This window comes from Kogia breviceps, chromosome 10 (assembly GCF_026419965.1).
Source record: "Kogia breviceps isolate mKogBre1 chromosome 10, mKogBre1 haplotype 1, whole genome shotgun sequence".
In the NCBI taxonomy this organism is placed as follows: Eukaryota; Metazoa; Chordata; class Mammalia; order Artiodactyla; family Physeteridae; genus Kogia; species Kogia breviceps.
In genome coordinates, this window is record NC_081319.1 from 52,328,652 (window position 1) to 52,339,052 (window position 10,401).

Here is a 10,401-nt window from a genome sequence, read left to right on the forward strand (position 1 = left end):
ATTTCTTGGCCATGCCACACAGCATGTGGGATCTTAGTTCCCTGACCAGGGTTTGAACCCATGCCCCCTGCAGTGGAGGTGCAGAGTCTTAACCACTAGACCACTTGATATCTTATTAACTGAGAAAAACCCTCAGACATAATTTCTCTCGTTTTTTTTTTTTATTTGGTTGTGCTGGGTCTTAATTGCAGCAGGCGGGCTCCTTAGTTGCAGCTCACAGGCTCCTTAGTTGCAGCATGTGTACTCCTTAGTTGTGGCAGGCTCCTTAGTTGTGGCATGCACACTCTTAGTTGTGGCATGCATGTGGGATCTAGTTCCCTGACCAGGGATTGAACCTAGGCCCCCTGTATTGGGAGCTCGGAGTCTTAACCACTGCACCACCAGGCAAAGTCCCCCATAATCTCTTAAAATATTTTTCTGCCCCATTCTTCCTCTCCTTTCCTTTTCTCACTTAAGGTATCATATGATTGATCTTCACATAGAATTCTCTATATCTATTATTTTCTTTTTTATCTTATATTTTCTTCCTTTTGTCTTTTTATGCTTCATTCTAGATATTTTCTTCCAACATATCTTCCAGGTCACTAAATCTTTGTTCAGCTATGTTTACTCTTCTGTTAAAAATATTCATTATTTTTTTCAATTATAATTTTTAGTTGGAGATTTTACATTTTTATATTTTTATAGTTTCTAGTACTCTGCCATATTTCTCAGACTTGTCTTTCATCTCCCTGAATATAATGAATAGGTTTTTTAAAGTCTGAATCTGATAGCTCCAATATCTGGTTTCTCTGGGGGTCTCTTCTTATCATCTGTTGTTTCGGCTGGTTTTCATTGGTTTTTTTTCCTTTTTGTCTCTCATGTGCCTGTTTTAATTGTAGATCAGATATCTACTTGCAAAATTGTTTGTAGACTAATTTGTTCCCCAGAATGAAGTATTCTTCCTCCAGAGAACATATATTTATTTCTGGTAGGCACATGCATGCCCAAGTAACATGAGTTCACTTTAAACCAAATTCATGACTGAGATTATTCAAAGCTGAGTTGCAATTTCTGCAAGAACCAGCCTTTTTTCTGTATCACCTTATCACTAATGTGAAACATTGAGGTCCCAACACAAAGTAAAAACAACAACAACAAAAAAAAAACCACTTCATGGTTGCAGTGTGTCATTTTCCAGTTTCCTTAGCCTGACGAGGCTATGAAAACAACAATTTAGTTTCTCATCCTCTCAGCACCCCCTCTAAAATGAGTAAATAATCCCCCAGGGGGAAAAAGGTCTTAATCTCTATGATATCTCTGAGCACCTGCCCTTCCATAGATCAGAGTCTAACAATTATTCACTATCTTATTGGGTGCTTAATGCCTTTAAGTACATGCTATCAAATTTTGCACAGGTTTTTAAATGTCCCTTATCCTCAAGAAGAAACTAATCTATTTCACCATGACCAGAAGAGAAAATTCCTTTAAACCTTTTCTACTCACTAGATGTAGAGATTTAGATTTAGATTTAGCTTTAGATAGTATAGACATAAATAGAGAGAACTACATGGATATGTTGTAGATATATAAATACCATATAGTATTGTCTCGAGTGTATTTTAATTTTTTACAAGAATAGTATAATGTATACTCAGTAACTTTGTTTTCTCAACAGTACGTTGAGACTTCTATATTAATAGAACATACAGATTTGCCTCATTCTTTTCTGACCAGTATCCACTGAACTCGTAACAGTGGATACCTCTGGTAGGGCGAGGGTTTGTCTTTCACAGAGCTGGCCGCCAAAGGATACTTTGGCTTTTATATAATGTTTTGATTTTTCATAAGTGAATGAACTTATTTTGACTCATGTAATTTTAAATTTCAAGAACTATTAGAGTTACACTGATGAAAAAGACATTTTGGAGTAGGAACAGAAGACCTCTGGATAGGCAAGTATCATTTTGCCAGACAACTTCTTTGGCATTTAGGGATTATTTTTAACATACTGTGTTGATAATAGCTTTTCCTCTGCAGTATTTCAAAAGATCCTACTACTCCTCCATTTTTTTCCCTAATAATTTGGTCAATATCACCACCTAATTAATCCATACAACGCCCTCTATTCACATAACAGAACCTTTTCCCCTGAATACTGAGTCATTCTTTCCCTCTTTTTCCCCTTTTTGCTTCTGCAGGCACACATTGTGCATTTTTGTTGAATCTGGAGAAGCTGAAGTTAAGAATTTATTTTTTCATCTGAAGGAAGATAAAGTTCCTTAAAAACCAAGTCCAAATAGCTACAGAGCAATCCGTTTATTTGTTCATTTACTGTTACACAGACTATTTAGCAGGGCCCTCTTAAAAGTCAGTAGACAGGAAAATACGCTGACAAAAACCAGTGGGATTCTAATTATTCTCCCAAGGCTATTCCTACTTTTTAAAAATAAAGCAAGCTTGAACACCTTTTTTATGGATGACATAAAAAGTAAACAGGCACTAAGACAGCAGATGGCATGCCTAGCAACACAAGATGCAGATAATGCAGGTCTTCCCAGAGCAGGTATGCCCTTCTGGCATTAATTCAATGTCTGGTGGGTCCCTCAGTGGCTATATGCCTATATAGTATCTCCCATGTGCTCTGGCTGTCCTCTCTTGATCACAACCCAGCATCATCCCTAGATTTCAGCTGTCAACCTCCTCCAACTTGAATTTTCCTTGAGACTGCTTCTCAACTTCTTGTTTCCCCATCACTTGTTTGTTGAATGAATGAGAGCTAAGCAATTTGCCCACATTCACAGTACTACCAAGTGGCAGAACTCACTTGTTTTTCTGTTCCCCACCCTGATGCCCACCATAGGGAATGGAGGAGAAAGACAAAATATAACTCTCCACTCTTCCCCACTACCTATCTGGGTCCAAGTCAATTCTAGTTAAGTGCCTGGAAAATTGTCCTGTGTACATTCCTACTGTTATTTGTAGATGACTTAACCTAATTGCTGTTGATTTGCTAACTCTGAAGTGAGTGGTTTTAGCTTCCAGTACATAATATTAAAAAGAGAAAATATTTGCACACAGCTTGATATATATCTTCAGACAGTAAACAGGCTCCAAACGAATAAAAATATATGTATTTAAAGCATGTGAGTTGGCATGTTGAACAAAGGTGATACATGGATTGTGATCAAAGCACAAGTTTGTTTTTACCTTCCACTGTTCCTTTGAACATGATTTCATGGGGATAATTATCCCTGTCCCCAAACTCCTAGTGGGTCCATGGATTTTCTTCCCACTTCAAGGTAATGGTCCTACTACCACTTAAATTTGCAAACACAGTTTTGTTTCAGAAATTGGCACTAGACACTGAGCAATCAAAATGCACGAATTTGCTTGGCATTAAGTCTTCTCCCCTCCACCTGTTTGAGCTCCCGTGTCCTTTGTGGATGCATTTCTATTTTGGGACCCTTTATAGCTCTTTTCATAGCCCTTGGGAAGCTTGCATAAACCTCTTTCCTCTTCCTGCTGGAGTCTCTTGCCCTTTCCAGAGAGCCTTGTGTGGCAGGACCAAGACAACCCCATCCAACCCTCTTTCCAGCAGGGCCCGCATTTGGTCCCATGCTCTGGCAAATTTGGAGTGTGAGGTAGAGACTCCAGCTTGGCCAACAGAAGGCATTCTAAATACAGAAAACAGCCATGCATGAGGAAAGGGCCCACTGGAGCCAAAGAGAATAATGGAAGTCTCCTTACAAGCCATCTCTTCATTGCTGGGCTTTACTAAATGAGAAATGGAGGGCAAAGGAATGATTAGTCCAATAGGCTGATGACAGACTAAGAGAAGAAGCCAAGCATCTCGGGCCCTTCTATCACACTGCTCCTCAAAGTAAATTTTTAAATGTCTGTGTCTTTGCTATACTTCAGTAAAAAGCAAAATCAACATATTGGCTAAGATGAGGGATATTTAACATGTCACATCATTGCGTTGGGTTTTTCTGCATTCTCACCATGTCTCATGTACATGATGACCATTCTTCCGGAAATGAAGTTTTGGGTACATTGCTTGACAAGTACAGGTATACCAATGGGCACAACAGGACTGTCTACTATCAATACATGGGCTACCTGAGCAAGATCTAGGATGAATAGTCCCTGGAATAGCAGTCATCATGTTTAAGGGCTGAGAGTTCTAACAGGGAATTCAGCAGAGATGGTCAGTTTGCCCTGCTTTCCCAAAGCAAAGGACAGAGTTCAGTGGTTACTCTGTGAGGTTTAAAGAAGTGAGGATCTTAAGGTTAGACATGATAGAAAACTTCAGTATACTTATCCCGAAAGCTGCAAGGTGTGGCCAAAAAAAAACAAAAACAAAAACAAAAAGAAAACAAAGTAATTCCAATCTCAAAAACCCGGTATGTTAGGTAGCACTTTCATCTGTATTTTACAGGTAAAGAAACTGAGGCCCAGAGATGTAAAGTGATGTATTCCTAGGGTTATTAGTTGCAAAAGTCAGACTTAAACTCAGACTCCTTTCCAGAGTTGTCCCTCTCTGTGCATTTGCATCGCAACAAGGACCAAAGACTTCAGTGAATGATGCAGAATTCAAATCAGGGATTGCAGGAGATATCTGGGAGACTGGAGCCCTGGGGCCCTCCCAGGGTCCCTGAAAAGCCAGCACAGAAGGAAGCTGTGGATAACACCCACCTGGAAATCAGTCTTGTCCTGAGGGGTAGCACTGCAGCGCCACTCCTTGACTGCCCTGAACTGCCTCCCTACCAAGTCCAAAGCCTGTCTTCCTTCAGAACCAGGTCTTCTGAATTGCTTTCTGAGGGCTCATTCCTACTCTTCAATAGATTAGGTGCAAACACTCTGAGTAAACAAAATAAAATTTCCCTACCATTGGCAGCCCACTGCTAACTGCTACACTCTGGATGGTTTTCTTTTAGTTAATAATTCAATTGCCAAAAAGAGGTGGGTACTTGGTAGAGACTTGGCTCCAGCTGCAAATCAAGTTCAGAACCCAGAGGAACTTGAAAGAACTCCCGGAGCCCACAGTGGCTTTTCAGTGTAGGCTGTGTTTACTCAGAACTCAGCCCACAACCTCTGTAGCCCTGAAGGCAGCCTGTGTGTAAATGCTACATTATGCGGTGATTTTTCGGTTATGTGGCTTCGGACTGGAGGCAGATGATTTGTGAGACTGCTTTGGATCCATCAAGTTTGAAATCTACATTGGCTGGCATATATTGCTTTTGAGGCTCATTTATTCTTATCCTCATGCTCATCGAAGCTTAATTAAATACCCCCTATATGCTAGGCACTATACTAGCTACCAAAGATAGAACATAAATGGACATGGTTGCCCTAAAAAGATGTTAAGAAGAGATCCATGCAATCCCTTGGCAAGTTCCTTATTTTACTGAGACCATCTCCATGGCCCTTGACATGCTCTCTACTTGGGGTCCTTGGATGAGTTAACCCCACAGGTCTGGTGTATGATGAACTCATCAAACAGAGGTTGGGAGCCTACCATGAACCAGGCACTTCTCAAGGCACCAGAGATAAAAAATCAGAAAACACATGGTCTTTGTCCTCAGGGACATTCAGACAAGTGGGAGAGACAGATCTGTAGAACAACTGTTCCATTAAAGAGCCATGATTACTGAGGCAACTCTTCAGGGTACATGGGGAGTACAAAGGAGAGAATCGTCAGTGGAGAGACTGGACTAGTCAAAAAAAGACTTCTCAGAGGGAGATGATGCTAGTATTGAGTCAAGAAAGATGAGTAAGCATTCAAGTACATGGGCTGAGGGAAACAGAGTGCCCACAATACCATGGAAAGTATGCACTCATTCATTTATCAGACATTCATTGAGGACTTATTATGTGTCAGGCACTGGGATAGGGGCTGTGGTAGACGCTGGGATACAGAGATGGTGAGACACTGCCCCTGCCCTCTGGAAACTTATTCTCTGGAGAAAGGAAAGAACCCATAAATAGAATCACAACACAGTGACCTACACTGTATAGTCACAAGGTGTTCGAGAGGTTACTTATAGTTTCTTTCTCATACCCGGACATATAATGCAGCAAAAGCACTCAAACTACCTACTAAGTGCTCACTTTTCTCCCTGACCTGCTGACTGGTGGCCTCATGGATCTTACAGGCCACTGAAAAACTGCCTAGTAAACTGAGTGGCTGGCAAGGCTTTGAATATTTTTCCCACCAAGACCAGAGACCATAAGGAGTGAGCTGTCCCTAGCTCCTTGTGTCTGAGCACACTTGATTTATGCCACTGATCATTCTGTATACTGTCCTTGAAAGGGAGAATTTGGTTACATGGCATTAGAAAATGATCAGGGAAAATGAGATGGGTCACTGCTTATCGTTCATGTATAATCATGTTTTCAAGTGAGAATTGCACATGCATCTCACCCACTACTAGATGAAAACATGCAGAAGCTAGGAGTGCAAAATTAAGGACCACCATTCTGGCTTCTGTTAATTCTAGTGTTAAAAACACTTCTTTAGAAAATGAAAACTCTGGGTCAGGTATGAAATTGGACGGGACCCTGGGACAAGAGGTGTAAACAGGAGGTGTAAACCAGGATTTTTGGTCATTCTGTTTCTTTCCTGTTTGCCAGAGCAAAAGCTGGAAAATATTATGGAATTATTGGAAAATATTAGTAGCTTATCTTCAAATTAATCAGGTGGTGATGCCAGTTGCAACTGCTCTTCCAGGTATATTGTCATTACTAGAATACATAAATACAGGCTTTGGCACCTGTTATGTTATTAACCCAGTAAATGGTTCATTTTTAATTCCTTCAGCCAGCAAGAATAGTAGCACATTTTCACTGTTTTATGTCAGGACTTTATCTAGAGAGAAACTGATAGCCACATACTACCACCATGGATAAGAAGATACAATGGTTGTACAGCAAAGGAAACCATAAACAAAACAAAAAGACAACCTACCACCTGGGAGAAAATATTTGCAAATGATGCAACAAGGACTTAATTTGCAAAATAAACAAAGAGCTCATCAACTCAACAACAAAAAACCCAATCAAAAAATGGGCAGAAGATTTAAATAGTCATTTCTCCAAAGAAGATATACAGATGGCCAACAGGCACATAAAAAGATGCTCAACATCACTAATCATTAGAGAAATGAGGTACCACCTCGCACCAGTCAGAATGGCCATGATTTTTAAAGTCTACAAATGACAGATGTTAGAGAGGGTGTGGAGAAAAGGGAACCCTCCTACACTGTTGATGGGAACGTAAGTCGGTACAGCCACTATGGAGAACAGTATGGAGGTTCCTCATAAAACTAAAAATAGAGTTGCCATATGATCCAGCAATCCCACTCCTGGGCATACACCCGGAGAAAACTAATTCAAAAAAGATACATGCATCCCTATGTTCACAGCAGCACTACACACAATAGCCAAGACATGGAAACAACCTAAATGTCCATCGACAGATGAACGGATAAAGAAGATATGGTACGGACTTCCCTGGTGGTCCAGTGGTTAAGACTCTGTGCTTCCACTGCAGGGGGCAAGAGCTCGATCCCTGATGGGGGAAGTTTCGCATGCTGCACAGTGCGGCCAAAAAAAAAAGGAACGTGTGGTATATATAACAATGGGATACTACTCAGCCATAAAAAAGAATGAAACAATGCCATTTGCAGCAACATGGATGGCCTAGAGATTATCGTACTAAGTGAAGTGAGTCAGAAAGAGAAAGACAAATATCATACGATATCACTTACAGGTGGAATCTAAAACATGACACTAATGAACTTATCTATGAAACAGACTCACAGACATAGAGAAAAGACTTGTGGCTGCTGGGGTGAGGGGTTGGGGGAGGGATAGAGTGGGAGGCTGGGATTAGCAGATGGAAACTATTATATATAGAATGGATAAACAACAAGGTCCTACTGTATGGCACCAGGAACTATATTCAATATCCTGTGATAAACCATAATGGAAAAGAATATGAAAAAGAATGTGTATATATATGTATAACTGAATCCCTTTGCTATACACCAGAAACTAACACAACATTGTAAATCAACTATACTTCAATAAAATAAATTTTGCAAAAAAAAGATACAGTGGTTTAGGGACCATTTACTATGTGGAAACTCATAAGGCTTACAGTTTTGAAAGCAGTCCATAGCAATAGGGAACTCTGCAGTATCCAGACTACAGAGCAAACTGTGTTGCCACTTTGGCCTCATGCCATAAAAGACAAAATACTTTAAATGTAGGTAGGGATGCCTTATGAAGCATGGGCAAACCACATAGTAGAATGGTGATGCAGACCCCTAGAGTTTTAGAGTATAATCATCTATTCTCCATTTGATAAGCAGTTCCTACCTAGCAATTGGGCCCTGGTAGAGACTGACTGCTTGACCATGTGAGTATGAGACCTTACCTGAATGGGGCATTTTGAACTAGACAGCGGAATTCCACTGTCAAATGGAAATGGAGTATACAAGAGCAGGCCTGGAAGGAACAAGTAAATTACATGAGCAGGTGGCTCAGATTCCAGGGCACTTGCTTCTGCTGCTTTGCTACCTGTACCTCAACCCACATCTATGGACTCATGGGGAGTTTTACTTAACACAGGAGGGAAAAACTTGGGCCTGCTCTGTACTTGAGTGTCCATGGTGTGGCACTAACCATCTCCACTCTTGTATAGAACTAAAAAACTGTCGTGACATAAAAGGAGAAACACTGTATGATTCCACTTATATGAGGTACTTAGAATAGTCAAATTCATAGAGACAGAAGGTTGAACGGCAGTTACCAGGAGCTGGAGGGAGGGAATGGAGGAATGGGAGTTAGTGTTTAATGGGTGCAAAGTTTCCGTTGGGGATGATGAAAAAGTTCTGGAGACGGACAGGAGTGAAGGTTGCACAACAATGTGAATGTACTTAATGCCACAGAACCATACACTTACACATGGTTAAAGTGGTTAAGTTTTATGTTATGAATATTTTACCACAATGAAAAAACCAGGAGCAAAAGAAAATCTTCCCAACATGTGGAACTTTGGTTTACACGAAAGGAGAGATGGGCTTATTCATGGATCTGTACTAATTTATGGATAATGCCTAAATTAGCTGGTCAGAGACAGCTAGTTCAACACTGAAAAACTGATAATAAGATGTCAGTATGGGGGGACTTCCCTGGCGGTCCAGTGGTTAAGACTCTGTGCTTCCACTGCAGGGGGCATGGGTTCGATCCCTGGTCAGGGAACTAAGATCCCACATGCCGCCCCGTGGCCAAAAAAAAAAAAGTCAGTCTGGACATCTTGGAATGAGCAGCCTGGCAACGTGTATGTAGCCTATGCCACCACCACCACCACCCCCGCACAAGAGGAATTCAATGAAGAAGTTACCCCTAATAATCAGGTAGCACCTTGGAGGACTGGACCCATTCTCTGGCTGTCAGGTACCTCTGTCTCTAGCCGCATCTGCGCTTGTGTAATGGAACCATGTACGTAGGGGTCATGGTGGCAGAGATGGGGGCCATGCAGGAATGCAGTAACACAAACTTCTCTTCTTCCTCAGAGTTGATCTGGTTACCACCACTGCTGAGCATCCAATGTGCCAACAGCGAGGCCACCATGAGTCCCCACAAGACATCACTCCCTAGCTGGCCCCTCCTGTTATGCGGGGGGAAAGTTGTTTATATGGGATCCCTTTTTTTTTCACAGGGTCACAATTATTTGTCCTCATTGGAATAGATCCTTATTCTAGATACGATTTTGCCTCATTTGCCTGCCTTGCATCTACCAGCATGATATCATGAACTCATAGAATCCCTCATCTATTACCATGGGATCGCACATTACATCATCTATAACCAAGAAACTGATTTTTCAGCAAAGGCAGTATGGCAATGGCATCAGGCCCATGAGTTTTACTCTATGCCCCATCACCCAGAAGCAGATGGCTTGATAGAAAGGTGAGGTCACAGGGTACTAGCTGAGCCAATACCCTGAGAGGTTAGGGCACTCGCCCAGGATACAGTATATGCCTTAAGCCAGCAGCCAATATACAGTGTCATTTCTCTTACAGACAGAATACACCGTCTAAGAACCAACAAGTGGAAGTGGGAATGACCTTCCTTCTATTACATATAATAACCCACCTACCAAAGTTTTGCATATGCCATCCCTACAGCCTTTAGATTGGTGAATTGGAAGGTTTGGGTGGGCAAGGGAGACATACTTCCACCAGTAAACACACAGGCATCTGCCAGTAAATTGGAAGCTAATATTGCTCTCCAACAGAAGAGAAGGTCACTCTACTGGCTGGTGATTGATCCTGATTACCAAGGGTTCTACAAAATGCGGGTATGGATGACTATGTCTAGATCCCAGGAATCTGTCCAATAGCAACAGTC